The sequence below is a fragment of the Chrysemys picta genome, chromosome 3, assembly GCF_011386835.1.
Source record: "Chrysemys picta bellii isolate R12L10 chromosome 3, ASM1138683v2, whole genome shotgun sequence".
NCBI classification, from domain to species: Eukaryota; Metazoa; Chordata; order Testudines; family Emydidae; genus Chrysemys; species Chrysemys picta.
In genome coordinates this window covers 147,673,967-147,691,021 of record NC_088793.1, presented here as the reverse complement: position 1 = coordinate 147,691,021, position 17,055 = coordinate 147,673,967, and the positions used below count along the sequence as shown (strand labels likewise).

At 49.6% G+C, this 17,055-nt stretch overlaps 1 protein-coding gene across 6 annotated transcripts in view; it reads right to left on the bottom strand.

Annotated features, from left to right (window-relative positions):
- TMEM63B (transmembrane protein 63B) overlaps window positions 1-17,055 on the bottom strand; it is a 95,104-nt gene that overhangs the window by 69,617 nt on the left and 8,432 nt on the right. For 2 of the 6 annotated variants that reach the window (XR_010599822.1, XM_065589243.1), the window contains exon 1: window positions 3,322-3,457. The exons of 2 other annotated variants lie outside the window; for them this stretch is intronic. The gene's annotated coding sequence lies outside the window, so the exon portion shown is untranslated. Of the gene's footprint in view, window positions 1-3,321; window positions 3,501-17,055 lie in introns of those variants that run through there. 2 more of the 6 variants (XM_065589242.1, XM_005296311.5) reach the window with 2 other exon arrangements.

The window sequence follows — 17,055 nt, the reverse complement described above, 5'->3', positions numbered from 1 at the left end:
ACCATGTGGCAGTACCTCTCTCCTCCCCCCCCCTTTACAGATGAAGAGTCTCAGGCACAGCAAAGGCATCTCAGATATCTTGTGTCAGCCTCCTGTTCTAAGTGCTATTCCAAGGGGTTATTTTCCATACCATGAGCTGCTATTCCATACCAAGATGGCACCCAGGCTAAGTAAGATCTAGCAGAGATCTCCTTCCCATGTGGTAATAAGGAAAGGGAAGCGGGGGAGGCTTGCAGCCCCCAGGCTGAGAACCCATGTGCTAGGCCATGCCCCAAGCTCTCTCCTTTCTGCTCCTGTCTGATTCATTCCGCGGCATCACTCAGCTCCTTCACCTCGCCCGTGAGGGACGGTGATCTCTCTGGATGGCTCAAGGAGCAAAAGGAACTGATGACACAGGGGAGTGCCTGAGCACTTGCACACCAGGGTTCCCAGCAGTAACGGGGCAGGAAATGCTGCACTGGTCCAGGCCGCATAACATGGGGTTTGGATGGACATCGCTGAAACGTTGGAGGGAACATGCCTTCGATTGCAATGAGATCACTGCTGCTGTTCCCTGGCCACATTAAGCCAAGGGAGTAGGGAGCTGTACGCCCCAAACAGGCCAGCTTGCGAGAGAGACAAGCCCAGATATCAGCAGGGCCAGAGCCCACAAGGCGAGACCATCCCCCTCCAACCAGCTCCTGGGTTATATATAGTCTGCCACAGTCTGAAATGGAGAAGTACAAGGATCCAGGGGGGAGGGCAAAACCACCTCCAGCCTGGTGGCTTGTTTACCCTCTATTCCTGTCACTTTAATCTTGCCACAGACCTGTGAACAAGAGGCGGGATGGAATTTCATCCCAGCACCCTGCCCTTTCTTACGTCATCACACTGGCATCCCGAGGAATCCCAGAGCACAGAAACAAAGCTGTGCTCCACCAGCCCTCCAAAGACCAGTGGGCACAGCAGCGAGTAGCTGGCTGCCACCCCTGGATGGCAGGGGGCAGAGCATTCCAGCCCAGCTGGTGAACGCCTTGAGCCAGGCGCAGGCCTGGTGTGAGTAAATCCACTGGAGCACGGCTTCACTGAAGTCAAGTGGGACAAACTACAGTAAGCCAGATCCAGCCCTGGTATCTGCATCATGAGAAGTACGGTATGTGGATGTGAGGGGTAGAATCACAGATCCAGATAAAACACCTGTTCGGTCCGTCTAGCAAATACCCCTAGGCCCAGGGCAGGAGGGCTACCTACAGTCTATTCCCCCATTCAGTTTGTTTGTTAAAACTGAAGGGTTTCCACCCTTTCCCTGCTCAGATTGCTACACAGCTGCAGAGATGTCAGCATTAGGAATACTACAGACATCCAGCCTACACTTCCTTCTGCTAGGTTTTATTCCATTACCCTTAGTTCTACCTTCCTGGGCCTCTAAACAAACCTGCTGCCCCTTGGGCACAGCTGGCATTGAGCCAAGCTGTTTGCCCTCAGTTCTTTCCTCCCGAGGAGCAGAACCTTTATCACCCATCTTCTAACTCCCTCTCATGTTCTATACCTGGCAGTTTTCTAGCTCTAGGGGCCCAGAAATGATTCCACGCCTGATCTCACTAGGGCTGTACAGAGAGAAGCTAGCGCCTCTCCAGCCTGGGATAACACTAAGCGCAGTATCCTACGGGTGCCTGCACCAGAACCACAAAGAGATGGGGCATCACCTCCAGGCATTACTAGCCAAGCTGCAGCTCTGTGCATTGGGGCACGCAGCTCTCCACCCCATTACACAATTGTGTCCGTCATCCGCAGTGTTCCAAGCGCCTCCTAATTTAGCATCAGCTGCCCCTTTAATAGACATTTACTGCCTCCCAGATCTCTAGCTTGAAAGAAAAGCACAGTGGCCTCCAGATCAAGGCACAGCACTGGGAGCCAGGAACTGCTGAATTCTTCTGCTACTGAAGCACTGTGGCACCTTGGGCAAGTCACCTGATTTTTCAGAGGTGCTCATCACCTGCAGCTCCCATTGAGCTCATCTGGAGCTGTGGGTGTTCAGCACTTCTGAAAGCCAGACCCTTAACCTCTTTGTTGATCAGTTTCCCTACCTCTAAGAGCGAGAGAATAACACTTATTCCTGCCTCTCAGGAGGCGGCTAGCATTCAGATTGGTGCATACAGTGCTTAGGAGATGAAAAGTGTTACATGAAAAGCTAAATAAGAACAGACTCAACATTGAACTCTGCAGCCCCCACGAGACACCTCCCCACAGCTCAGTTTGGGGACTGACTTTGGCTTCTAGGGGTACATCTACACTCAATTAAACAGCAGTGGCTGGCCCACGCCAGCGAGCCCATGCAGTCTTCTCAATGGGGGAGGGTCTCAGAGCCCAGGCTCCCGCCCAAGCCTGAATGTCTACACTGCAAATATACAGCCCCGCAGCCTGAGCTCGGCAAGCCCAAGCCAGCCGATGTGGGTCAGCTGCAGGTGTTTTATTGCAGTGTAGACATACCCTCAGGGTCCTGAGCTTGGCGCCATGCTGGATGCTTGGAAGTGGTCCCTCGTGTTTCAGAGCACACAATGCTTTTGAACTGGATGCCTAGATCACAGCCTCAAAGGCCATCCAGGTGAACTCATCAATGCCTACGCCTGGCTCTTCCCAGAAGCCCATCTGCTCACTCTCCCTTGGATATCCGAGTCCCATCGTACGATCATGCTGGGCCCATCTTTAGGACCCTGCACTTAGCTGTCCCTCTTAGCGAAAGTTAATGCCTTCCTGCTTGACAACAGCCAGAAATGTTCCACTCAGTTATTATCCTGTAATGGATCCCCTGGCGCCGTTCACCCTCTGTGCTTCCTGGAGTCACCCCCCCCCCCCCATGTTGTTTGGCTGCTGGCTCAGAACCCTTGCAAGAAAAAGGATGTTCTCCTAAGGGGGAGGTCAAATCAATTTCTGGGCCTCAGACCTCTGCCTGCAGGCACCACAACAGTGGGGCGAGCAACTCCATTAGAAGGCCTTGTACGTGGGTTGGAAGCTTGCTCAGGGCTGAGCTTGCAGCACAGGGCCCTGGCTGGGGAGCCCACACTAAAGATATACATTCTTGTACCAAACGACTCCAGTCTGCTCACGACAAGGGTTAGAGGATGGCACCGGGGAGGACACAGTGAAGGGAGAACACAGTATATACAAAGGACCTGGCTGGATTTTCTGCCCCCAAATAACCTTCACCTCCCTCCATGCTGTGCGAACAACAAGCAGAGCAGAGCACACATCTTGGGAGAACAGGAGCAAGCTCCAAGCCGAGAGGCTGCCTCTAGAAATTGATCCCCAGCTCTCCACATTGAGCCCAATGTTCTCTCTTACCTTGGGGAGCGGGAAGAACCTCACTGCCCCTGGAGGAGTTCAAGCCCTCGCAGAGCGGCCCTCCATTTAGTCCTTGCTCCCAGTAAGCTTCCCCGGGGTTTCACTTTGCAGCTCTTCTGGATGAAAGACGTCCTGACTGTTTTCATACATGTCCTTCCCCTCTGCCCCACCCACCCCCTGCAGCCGAGTCATTCCCCCACCCCCTCATTCACGTGCTCATCCACTCACCTCCTCCCACCCTCAGAAATCCTAAAATGCTAAGTCATGGATGTTTGCAGAGCTACCGAATGTGACAGTCAAGTAACCCAAAAGCCCCACACAATTCTGGGTATCGCTTTGCAGAAATTCCCCATTCATCATAGAAACTCATGGCTATTTATTCACAAGCTACAAAAGTCTCTGTTCCTGCAACAGCTCAGGCTCACAGTGGAAGTGACAGAGGTATCTCTAGGGCTTAGATCACATGGGTTTAGAGTTCAGTGGGTAAACAGCATGGGTTTGTGGCAAATGAACTCAGGAGAGTCAGTGGTTCTATTTCCAATCCTGCCACTGACTCATTGTGTGAGCTTGGGCAAGTCACTGCCCCCTCTCTGTTCCTCAGTTTCCCCTCTGTCAAATAGCCCTCCTCCCCAGGGTGTTAGGAGGTTAACATGTTAGTAGAACACCCTGTGATTCTCAGATGGAAGGTGCTAAATAAGGATAATAGCAGGTTTCATCAGCAGATCTCAAAGTGCTTGCCAATCTTTTAATGTATTTATCCTCATACCATCCCCGTGAGATAGAGCAATGCTATTATCCCCATTATACAGATGGGGAGCTGAGGCACAGAGACACAGTGAAGTGACATCCCCAAGGTCACACAGGAAGTCTGCGGCGGAGCAGGGAGTTGATCCCTGGTCTCCAAGACCTACGCTAGGGCCCTAGCCCCCGAGCCATCCTTTTGCTAAAGGCAGACAAAGGGTTATTATTTCAGACTGTGGTAAACCAGGGCGTGACAAATCACTAGGAACCTGCCCTACGGTGTCCTGACAGCTCTGCAAGTGGTGGGGGTGAGGCTTGTGCCTGCGGCTCTGCTGACCTTCCTCCTGCCCAGGCTCCCAGATGCCGTGAGTGGGGATTCTCGGAGAGTCGAAGGGTGCGTCTACACTACAGTGGCTACGGCAGCACAGCTACAGTGTGGCAGCTCTTGCTGCAGAAAGCGTCTATGCTACAGCATCGAAGGAAGGGGTTTTTCCATTGCTGTAGCTAACCCACCTCGCTGAGAGACGGTAGCGAGGCTGATGGAAGAATTCTTCTCTGGATCTAGCTGCATCTACAGTGAGGGGGTTAGATCGCCTGAACTACATTGCACAGGCTGTGCAAATGTTCACAACCCTGAGCAATGTAACTAGGTCGATCTAATTTGCAGGTGTAGACCAGGCCCTACCCTCTCCCAGCCTCCACACTTTTGGATCCTCCTCTGTTATGAATAGCACCTGCCTCTGCTGCTGCTCTGAGCTTGTCAAGCTGCAGGATTACAAGGAACTTGGTTCTGATCAGTTTCACAGCGGCCTGCAAGATTCTGAATGGCTGCCGTGAAACTGACCAGAGTGCACTTCCTGCTCTTGGTTTAGCTCTGACAGCAGGGAGACTCTGGAATGACCTGTCTGCAGGCAACGTGGCACCTTTGGAACGTTTTCTTTGTAAACTTGAGGATTGAAAGGTTAATTTTTTGAAAAGACAAAAGCTTAGCGTCTTCAGAAATTGATAGCTTAGGTACTCGCCACCCAGACTTCCACTAGTTAGGGGAAGTTGGCAAGTGGCGTTTTCAAGCCCTGAGGTAAGCAGTACTCCCCACTGATGCTACGGCTATACTACATCTTAGGTCGATATAACTTATGTCACTCAGGGGTGCAAATAAGCCATCCCCCTGAGTGACGTAGGTTACACTGACCTAAGCGCCAGTGTGGACACCGCTGTGTTGGAGGGAGAGCATCTGCACTAGAAGCACTACAGTGGCACAGCTGCATCGGTGCTGCTGTGTAGCCATAGCCTAAGTGAATTTAAGTGGTAGTTTGAATGAGCTGGCGCACACGTATGCACCACACACACGTATGTGGGAAGCTGGCTTGACTGTTTTGGGGACTGTAAATATTCCTTGCAGCACTAATGTGGCCAAGAAGCAGCTCTCACTCAAAAGCAACCAAGTCCTGCCCTACACATGTGATAGCTTGGGGAAAATGAACCTTTATTGTAACACGCTGAGCTACAGTATATACCCCCCAGATATTCCTATAGCCTTCCTAATAGGTCAGCTTCTACTAGAATGGCAGGTGTCACCCACTTGTAGCAAGACAGCTACAGTGCTGCAGGAAGTGACTTTGCCTAATAGGAATTTGCTTCAGATGGCCAATTAAGAATCACTATCAGTCTGCACCCCGACACCACCTCCTCTTCTCTCCTGCTGCTGCCTGCCCCCTCTTTCTCTCTCCCCCACACACCTAGTTAAGAGGAGACAGACAGGAGGTCACAGAGGGGCTCCCCATTCAGCTCTAAGAGTTCCACTGGCTGCATTATTCACTTATGAGACCCAAGCAGATCCACCCAGAATGACAACGCACCAACTTCATAAACGATTTGATTGGCTTTGTGGAAAGGGAGGATGTGGGAAGTACCTTCACAGTGCGATCAGGGCAAAGAACTGGCAGCTGGCTGAGGATACATGAATGATAGGGATACTTCTTCCGTAACGTAGGCCGCATGGGCATATTTCTCCCCTCATGTAGAGGGAAGAACTCATGGTGAGAAGAACTCAGACACATTATGAGCCCAAACCAAAAGCCACTAAAGTCAATGGGAGCTATATGTCCATGCCCTACGCTTCATATTTCATTCTTCTCTGGGACTATATCTGATGTTTAACAGTTAATTCAAATAAGTAAGGTGCAAAGTACGCTTAGAATCAGGAAAGCAACTGATACACCTCATGGAAGTGCTACCTTTGTTATTTCTCAGCAACATCTCCTCCACCTTGCTGACACATCTTGCTGCTGTTTTACCAGGCAAAAGAGTCGGGCCTGCTCTCCCATAGCTGTATTGGCTCCCCAGGAGTAAAACCTGTTTGCGTCAGCAAAGCAAGCGGCTGTGATTCAAAGGCACGTGAGGTGCAGAGATGTTAAGTAAGAAGGGGCTAACTGCTTCTCTTGCCACAAATGCCAACAGCAATTCTTAGTGGAGGGGTCTCAGGCCTGGGCTTCTCTCCTGCTGGGATTACTCGGGGTGGGAGGAATTTTGCAGAACAAATGCTGACAGCAGATAGCTCTGAAATGCCATTTGTAAGGGAGGGGGACATACCAAGCAAAACCTCCCAAACTCACTTCAAACCCAACCAGCAGTTTATTCAGAGTGGATAAGATTCACCCCATGTAGAGGCTCAGCACCGTACAACCAAGTGAAGCATAGATTTTGTGGTGGCCCTCTGCCCGGGGTACATCTCATGTACTCAGAATTGCTTCTTGCCATGGGAACTCGCAGGGCCTTGTTCCAAGCCCATGGGGGCAGCAGTTTTGTGATCATACAAAGGTGGGGGATAACAATGCAGGTGTATGCAAGCTGTACACGTGTGTACGTGCCTCTAGGGGAGGTGAACATCAGGTACAGGGCAAGTGCACATGTGTTGGAGTGGGTGGTGAACTGCAGTGAATCTAGCCCAAAACTAAATCAAATCCTTACTTGTCCCACTATAAAGGGTTAATAAGAGATTACTTCTGGATTTAAGCTGGTACAGCTCCCCAGGAAAAAAAAAGAAAAAAAAATGGAGCTTTTATAGAACAGGTAGGCAGGGAGAAGTCATCAGGAGCAATCTGCACTCTGTAAATAATCCATGAATAACAGCTAGGGAGGTACAAGGTCAGGTTGCTCTGAAACACTAGGGCTGTGTGGGAGGTAATTAGAGGCTGTTTGGGGACTATTGATGCGGACAGGAGGGGGTTAATCCCCTCCCCGAGTGGTGGTAGAGAGAAGAATCCTTCTGTCAACCTAGCGCTAGCTACACCAAAAGTTAAGGTGCGGGAACTATGAGCAGTGTGGATTTTTGAGCTGGATCAACTTAACTGTTATAGGTTTCAGAGTAGCAGCCGTGTTAGTCTGTATCCGCAAAAAGAACAGGAGTACTTGTGGCACCTTAGAGACTAACAAATTTATTAGAGCATAAGCTTCCGAAGAAGTGGGCTGTAGTCCACGAAAGCTTATGCTCTAATAAATTTGTTAGTCTCTAAGGTGCCACAAGTACTCCTGTTCTTTTAACTGTTATAGTTTAGACCTGGCCCAAGTCTGGGTGTTTCCAGCACATTTACATTCATCCAGGCCAACATTCCTTTTCTTTGTTATTAGATCATCGTCCCTGGTTTTATAGATGGGTATAAAACCAACCCAGTTAATTCCCCTATCCCTTTCCCCAACTGCAACACTGCATATGAAACATGCACAGCATTTTATAGAACACAGAAAAGATACTGAGCTGCCTATAATCGTATTACTTCTCCATCAATAACAGTCCTTTTATATCTATGGAGCAGCCTTTCCTATTAGGGTGACCAGACAGCAAGTGTGAAAAATCAGGACAGGGGTGTTGGCGGGGGGGGGAGTTCGTAATAGGAGCCTATATAAGAAAAAGACCCAAAAATTAGGACTGTCCCTATAAAATGGGACATCTGCTCACCCTATTTCCCATAGATCTTTAAAATGGGCTCCATAGAACTGCACATATCCTACATTTTTGTTAACCCATCTTTACCAACCCCCGTCTGGCTTATGCATTGCTAAACAATCTACTGAATGTGATCATCCTATTTGTATAAATGTATTACTCTTGTATCTGAAACTAGAAATATGAAATATAACTCTGAGGGCCTATTGTAACTATGCAAAGTGTGGGCCATTAATGGTGGTTTGGAATCTTGATGACTCCCATTAACCAGGACCATTGCCTGCAGAGGGCTCTGTTTTACCTGTGAGTCTTCCTGGATATGTGTGTGCTAGCAAGTGGCTAATGAAGTCTTGCAGTGACATGTGATCATGTCACCTAAACTGGAATCCATCTTTAACCTGGTGCTTTTCCAGTTGGGGGTGGGGGTGGGGGGAGAACCCAGAGGGACAAAGGGTTCCCGCCTTATGCAAAAATATATATAAAGGGGTGGAAGAAAACAAAGAGAGAGAGGAGCCATCATGAAGAATCCCCTAGCTACCACCTAAGCTGGAACAAGAGCTGTACCGGGGAAAGAATTGTGCCCAGGCCTGGAAGGTGTCCAGTCTGAGAAAAAACTTACTGAAGCATCTCTGAGGGTGAGATTATCTGTATTTAGTTCAATTAGACATAGATTTGCGCGTTTTATTTTATTTTGCTTGGTGACTTACTTTGTTCTGTCTGTTACTACTTGGAACCACTTAAATCCTACTTTCTGTATTTAATAAAATCACTTTTTAATTATTAATTAACAGAGTATGTATTAATACCTGGGGGAGCAAACAACTGTGCATATCTCTCTATCAGTGTAATAGAGGGTGAACAATTTATGAGTTTACCCTGCATAAGCTTTATACAGGGTAAAACGGATTTATTTGGGTTTAGACTCCATTGGGAGTTGGGCATCTGAGTGCTAAAGACAAGCACACTTCTGTGAGCTGTTTTCAGGTAAACCTGCAGCTTTGGGGCAAGTAATTCAGACCCTGGGTCTTTGATGGAGCAGACGGGAGTGTCTGGCTCAGCAAGACAGAGTGCTGGAGTCCTGAGCTGGCAGGGAAAACAGGAGCAGAGGTAGTCTTGGTACACTAGGTAGCAGCTCCCAAGGGGGTTTCTGTAATCCAACCCGTCACAGCCTCTAGACACAGCCTAATTTAAATGTCAGAGAACACATAACGCGTTACACTGAGCAAAGTACATATATGGCAGTAAGAAGAGGTTCTATACATACAATAGGAGCAAGAGAAAGACGAAGGAAAGTGTAGGTCCGCTACTTAGTGGGGAAGGGGAGCTAACAACAGATGACATGAAGAAGGCTGAAGTGTTCAATGCACATTTTGCTTCAGTTAACTCTTCGCTAAAAAAGTTAATTGTGTTTAAGCATCTGGTCACAATTAACATTAACAAGCGGGGGAAGCAACACAAGCCAGAATAGGGGAAGAACAGGTTAAAGAATATTTGGATAAGTTAAATGTATTTGTCAGCAGGGCCTAATGAAGGTTACCCTAAGGTACTTAAGGGGAACTAGCTGAAGCAATCTCTGAACCATTATCGATTATGGGAACACAGAGGATCTGGGGAATTATAAACCAGTCAGCCTAACTTTAATACCTGGAAAGATGCTGGAATAAATTATTAAACAATCAATTTGTAAGCATCTAAAGGATAATAGGGTAATAAGTATTGGCCAACATGGATTTGTCAAAAACAAATTGTGCCAAACCAACCTAATCTATTTCTCAGCATTACTGACCTAGTGGACAGAGAGGAGAAGCAGTACATGTGAATGAACTTGATGTTAGTAAGGTTTTTTGACACATTCCCATAAGCAAACTAGGGAAATCTTGTCTAGATGAAAGTACTATAAGGTTGGTCCACAACTGGTTGAAAGGCCATACTCAAAGAGTAGTTATCAGTGGTTTGCTGTCAAACTGGAGGGATGTATCTAGTGGGGTCCTGCAGGTCTATTCTGCGACTGTACTATACGATATTTTCATTAATGAGTAAGGTAATGGAGTGGGGAGTATGCTTATAAAATTTGTATGGCACTCCAAGCTAGGAGAGGTTGCAAGTACTTTGGAGGACAGGATTAGAATTCAAAATGACCTGAACAAATTTGAGAACTGATCTGAAATCAACAAGATGAAATTCAATAAAGACAAGTGCAAAGTAATTAGGAAGGAAAAAAATCAAATGCAAAAAATACAAAATGGAGAAAAATTGGTTAGGAGGTAGTGCTGCTAAAGAGATCTGGGGGTTATAGTGGATCACAAATTGAATATATGAGTCAGTGTGATGCAGTTGCAAAAAAAGCTAATATTCTGGGATGGATTAACGGGAAGGTCACTTGTAAGACATGGGAGATAACTGTTCTGCTCTACTCAGCACTGGTGAGGCTTCAGCTGGAATATTGTGCCCAGTTCTGGGCACCACACTTCAAGAAAGATGTGGACAAATTGGAGAGAGTCCAGGGGAGAGCAGCAAAAATGATAAAAGGTTTAGAAAACTTGATCTATAAGGAAAAGCTAAAGAAACTCGGCATGTTTAGTCTTGAGACGAGACATCTGAGGGGGGACCTAAGAACAACCTTCAAATAAGTTAAGGGCTATTCTAAAGAGGACAGGAATCAATTGTCCTCCATGCCCACTGAAGGTAGAACAAGAAGTAATGGGCTTAATCTGCAGCAAGGGAGATGTAGGTTAGATATTAGGAGAAACCTTCTAACTAAAAGGTTAGTTAGGCACTGGACTAGATTACTAAGGGAGCAGGGCTGGCTCTAACTTTTTTGCTGCCCCAAGCAGCAAAAAAAAGTGCCGCCCCGCTGTAACCCATCCCCCCCCCCAAGTGCCACCCCGCCCTGCCGAACCCCCCCCACCGAGTGCTGCGCTGCCGAACCCCCCCCCCACTGAGCACCGCGCCGCCAAACAGCCCCTGCCCCCTGTCGCGCTGCCGAACACCCCCCACCGAGCTGCTGAACTGCCGCCGAACACCCCGCCCCTGCGGAGCGCAGCACTGCTGAAGCCCCCCGCGCGGAGCACTGCCAAAACCCCTGAGGAGAGCCACTCTGCTGAACAGCCCCCGCGCGGAGCGCTGCCAAACTCCTCCCCATGGAGCGCCGTGCTGCTGAACACCCCCGCCGAGCTGCTGAACCCCCACCGAACACCCCCCTCCCCCGTGGAGCGCCGCACTGCTGAAGCCCCCCGCACGGAGCGCCGCCAAAACCCGAGCGGAGCGCCAGGCTGCTGAACACCCCCCGCACGGAGCGCTGCCGAACCCCTCCCCATGGAGTGCCATGCCGCTGAACACCCCCGCCGAGCTGCTGAACCACCGCCGAGCACCGCGCCGCCCTCCCCCCCGCGACCCCAAGATTGGCCGCCCCTTACCAGGTGCCGCCCCAAGCACGAGCTTGGTTGGCTGGTGCCTGGAGCCCGCCCTGTAAGGGAGGTTGCAGAATCCCCATCTTTGGAAGTTTTAAAGAACAGGTTAGCAAACACCTATCAGGAACGGTCTAGGATTTAGGTATAGTTGATCCTGCCTCAGCATGTGATGGGGATAAGGGGGTGTCTGTGTGGACTAAATGACCTCTCAAGGTCCCTTCCTTTCTAGGATTCTATTCTTATATCTTCTGAGTTGCAAAGCTGCTTCAAGGACACTCCTGCTTTATCCTGACATGATCATAGGATTAATTTGTTATCACTGTGCTCGGAGAGACCCACATTGCTATTTCACAAGACACTCCCTTTGGACACACTCACTCTACCCCTGACAATTACATCTGATACCTCCTGGAATACTGATCTTCCAAAAAGGACACGAGACTGTTTTTTGCAGTTACTGCCCATAAGTCAAAATTTTATTTCCACTAAAATAATGGAACAAAGATTCAAAGGAAAAAAAGAAATAATTAACCACTGGGGGAAGGGAGGGCTGGAGTTTCAGAAATATAAATAAGCACCCAACTCCTACTGACTTTCAAAACAGGAGTCAAGAGTCTAATTGGACTTTGTAAATCCCCTCCCTTCCCACAGAGGATAATGAAACATGCCTTGATACTAAAGCGCACCATGAGCAATAGGCAGCATGGATTTATCGATGATAAATCTTGCCAGACAAACGGGATCACATTTTATTTTGAATAGTATTAAAGTGTTAGTGGACAAAGGGAAAGTTGCACCTGTAATATAGCTGGAGTTTAATAGAGCATTTGCGGCAGCATTTCAACAGATTTCACTCTCAATATTAATTCAAACAGGCTTGAGTAGGAACTCTGTTGCGTACACTGCAAACCGGACCCTAAACAAAGGGGAGCTATAAATGACGAGATACTGAATTGAGGATTGTGGTCTAGCGGGGGTTGCAGGGATCCACGTTAAGTTTGGTTTCATCTGACTTCACTAGCGATCTAGAAGACTAGCTTGGTGTGTGTTGGGAAGGTGGTACGTGCAGTACTGGGACCTGTGTTGGCTGCTCTCACAGATGCCATGGAGATGGGCACACTACAGAAACCTAGAGAGCTGGAATGTAGGTGGGTAGGACTGCATACACCGCGAGGTATGGAGAAGGTGTGTGTGTGTAAAAGGAGTGAACATTGCAGAACAATCCTGGATGGACAGAGAGCAGAGCTGCCTGGATTGAAGGAGCCACCATGCCTGTACCTCCCATCTGATGACTCAACAGTAACAATGGGCAAGGGAATTTGGCTGAGAGGGAAGCAGACAGTGAGGCAGTTGCCTCAGGAAGAGAGGAGGGACTCTTGGCTGGAGCTGGAGGGACTTCCTGACCAATAGTACTTCCCCCTCTTCCTGCTGTGTGTTGCTGTGAGAACAAGGAAGTTCAATGGCTAGCAGAGAGGGGCATTACAGGACATTCTCCCTCCGCCTTCTAGCCTAGGAGCTAAGTCATGTGCCCCAGTACATTGGACCCAGCAGGGAGGTTTCCAGCAGATTACAGAAACCAGGCTACATTCTGGATGGTGAGGTGACACTTCCTGTGCAGGACCAACCAGCCCTGATGCAGAAGGGCTCAGCATGGGGAAGCAAATCCTCCCCCCAGCCTTTGTTCCCACAGACTTCATTGTCTTATACATACACACACAAAGCTGTTAGGGGTATAGAAAGGAAAGTAACTCAGTCCTGGCCCCTTGGCATGTGAGTCTCACCAGCTTACTTCCCTTTGACTCACAGACAGTGTGTTAATTCCATGTCAGTAAGTGGGTCTTAGAGCTCGTCTACACGAGCCAGTCACTTGTTTCACCTAAAGGTGTGAATTTACACCAATATAGTTAAAGCAGTGCAATCCCCTGTGTGGACACACTCATTTTGGTTTTAGAATGGCTTTTTTGGGACTAAGCAAACTCTAAATAAACCAGTCTTAATCTGAAATAAGAATGTCCACACAGGGGATTGCACCAGTTTAACTAAACCAATGCAAGTCTGTGTGTCACCGAGGCCATAGTCTTAGGGAGTCCAAAAGCTCCTCAACAAGCATAAGTTACACACGTGTGTGTGTGTGTGGGGGGAAGGGATATTAGTTACACTAATTTCAGCTCACCTTTGTATCTCCATAGCCCACCAGTTTTGCATGGAAGGAGACAGTCTCAGATAAAGGGATGCCTAGATATTGTGGGCAGAGGCAGCAGAGCCCTTTGGGATCTGAAAATACCTGCACCTTTGGTGAAATAGCCTGAGATGGTAGCAGGAGGATTGCCAAAGCCAGATATAGTAACATTTCCATGGGAGTTTCCATCAGGTTCTAGCCCCAGCCTGTGAATACAATACCTTGGTGACTATTTCACAGTGCAATAAACATCGGCCTGTTGCCATCTGAGTTTCCCCTCTGCAAGGGAGTCCAGTGGTGAGCCCAGAGTTCTGATTTTGCTCACTGACTTTGAGAGGCTGCTGGGGTGATTCAGGGACAGTGACTGCTAAAGATCTCTATTTAATTAGTAAATTCAGGGTGGACCAGCACATGATCCTCTCCTCTGTTGGCACTGGAGTTTTCAAACTTCACCCAACCTAGAGCTGCAGCAGGAGATGAGCAAATTGGAGCTGCCTTCCTTCTCAACACATAGTTGGTCATCAGAGACTACAGAGTGCAGCATGCAGTGCTCTCTCTTGATCCAAGCAGCCTGGCCGATTTGCATGTTGGGACACATGGTCTTCAGAAATCACATCTCAGACGGGCAACCATGTGCCGCCACAGTGCTTGTGAGTCACACTCCACCCTCTGCTGGCACAGCCAGCAAACCTGCAACTGGGACGGCAGGTGAACGCAGCTATTCACGGATCCCTTGCAATCATGGCAGGGCTGCTTTGTTCAGCAGGAGCCAGAACCGTGGCTGATAAAGAGTCTGTAGGTTCCCAGTTCCTCCTCCTCCAAGAAAGGATCCCTGGAGATCCTCACATCTGCAGACTCCTTTCAGGGAAGAGGAGGGGCTCACAACTGGCGAACACATCACAGAGAATCAGGGGGAAAAGAAGAGGCTGAAACGCAACCAACAGAGCACATCCAATACGAGAGCATGTGGGGCTAGCCTCGGTAGGGTGGTTGTTTCAGGGAGAGATCAGATCAGTAGCACTGAGGTTGAACAGTCAGAGAACAGGAATCTCGCTATCCAAGGGTTCAATGCAGGAGCAGAGAGGTCCACACAGGTCACTTCTCTAGGGGGGGACTAGAGGGGAGGGGAGTAGGAAGAAGAGACTTGATTGAGATCATTGTACTGAATGATCATAGAGCAGCTGCTCTGGTACCTGGAGCTTTCAGAAATAAACACTGGCTGCAGCTCTGTCCTCTGGTGCTGATGCAACAAGCCTTTGGGATCATGGCCATGCACAATGCCCAAGGAAGAGCATCCCCTTCCCCTAAGGTAGTGACACTAGCACTTCCCAGAACAGACCTCACAAGTGGGGCTCCTCTAAATTCATTCATACCTGAGTAAGAGGCTGGTGGGGGGAAATGGGGGAGGAGGAAGGCAGGGGTATCTCTGCGGATCTGGGGAAGAGCAGGAATAACTCTTCAAGCACCGCCTGCTAGGTTTGTGGGAGGCGGTATGATGGGGTGCATGTAAAGAGGAATTATGGAGCAGAGAGGAATTAACATGGTATGTTACAGGATGGAGAACAAAATTCTGCACTTTACACTGTGGGTCATGGGTTCCCTGCTGCTAATTTGCATTGAAACAGGTAGCTGATGCCCAGACTAACTCTGGGACAAGAACAAGTTGAGAGGGGGGCTCCAGGCTGGGGCAGGGGGTTGGGGTCCCAGGGGGTGAGGACTCTGGCTGGGGGTATGGGCTCTGGGGTGGGGCCGGGGATGAGGGACTCAGGGTGCAGGAGAGGGCTCAGGGCTGAGGCAGGGTGTTGGGTGGGGTGCGGGGTCCCGGCAGTGCTTACCGCAGCTCCCAGGAAGCGGCTCCCAGGTCCCTGCAGCACCTAGCTATATGGGCAGCCAGGGAGGCTCCGTGCACTGCCCTCCTGCCCGCAGGCACCACCCCTGCAGCTCCCATTGGTCGCGAACCATGACCAATGGGAGCTGCGGAGCTGGGGCAGCGTGTGGAGCCTCCCTGGCAGCCCATGCACCTAAGGGACCTGATGGCCAATTCTGGGAGCAGTGCGGAGCCAGGGCAGGCAGGGAGCCTGCCTTAGCCTCAGGCCCCCACCGTGGTGCTGACCAGACTTTTAACAGCCCCGACCGGCGCCGCCAGGGTCCCTTGTCAACCGGAATGAATACCTGGCAATCCTAAGCTTAATTGACTCAGTAACTCCTGTTCTTTTGGGGGAGGGGGGAAAGGATGCTTCCATGGGGTAACTTTAGCACCTTGTCCCCAGTAAAGCCCTCTATACCGCATTTGCACTTCTACTCATGCTCAGCGCTGCACTGCTGGGAAGTTTCAGGTCCCCTTTCTGCAAGTGTACACAAGCCTGAAAGGGGAAGCTTTTCTTGAAGCCACACCATCAACCAGTCCAATTCCCTGAGCTGCAGTATCTCCATTGTCTCAGATCAGAGCTCTGAATGTACGGTCCCCACCCACTGAGGTGGGGACGGGTGGGCCCATTCAGCCCCGGCACTGAAATGCATTCCTCCTGCCGCCCAGCCCATCCACAAGCCTTTCAGGTACAGCAGAAGGCAGGAGATTCAGCTCTGTACTGACCAGACCTGCTCAGTTTCAGAGAAAGTGCAGTTGCACCATTAAGAACTGCCACCATCCCGCCCCTGCCCCCCAGCCTCCGAGTCCATCTGGGACTCTGCAGAGCTAGTTCAGGGGTAGAAATCCTGTCCTTTCAATTCCAGCTTTCCACAGGCCTTCAGTTTCCTTCCTGTGGTCAGCAGATCCTATGTAAAATGCAGAGCAGAAAATATGCATCAAGAATCGGATCCTATTTGTGCTTGTCTCTCCTTGCCCTGGCTATGCCAGCCAGCAGATCACAGGACTGGGCCGAGGGCAAGGAGACCTCCTGCATGGCACACTTTGTGAGCACCAGCCTCCTGCCTCCTCCTAGGCATCCCCAGAAATTCCAGCTGCCATCTGCTCTAACAGCTTCCTGGGAACAGCCTGACCGAATTTTAGATCAGAAACTGGCCAAGGATTTCCCCATCATTTAGTTCCCCACTCCTGATCAGAGTTTCCAGTTCCCTTTAGAAGCTCAACACTGGAGTTTGCTTCCTTAGCAAAGCTTTTTAGGACAGACGCTGCCTGGATTTGTATGCACCATGCAGTACTGAGCAAACAAGGAAATAACAAACCATCCTTCACAAAATGGGCTTGGCTGCAGACCAGTTTGTTATAGGGTCTACTTGTGAGCATGGGGCCAAGCAGGATCGTTTGGGACAACTTGGCGCTGGGGGAGGTGAGGGGTGTCCTCATTGCTGTCAGGACAGCACAGGGGTCCAGGGCTGTGTTTGCTGGCTTGTAACCATAGGGACAGAGATGCCGGCTTGCATGGTTAGCACACATTTTAAAACAAAACATCCAAACTCTTGGGCTGAAACTAGAACAAGGTTACACAGGCCCAGAG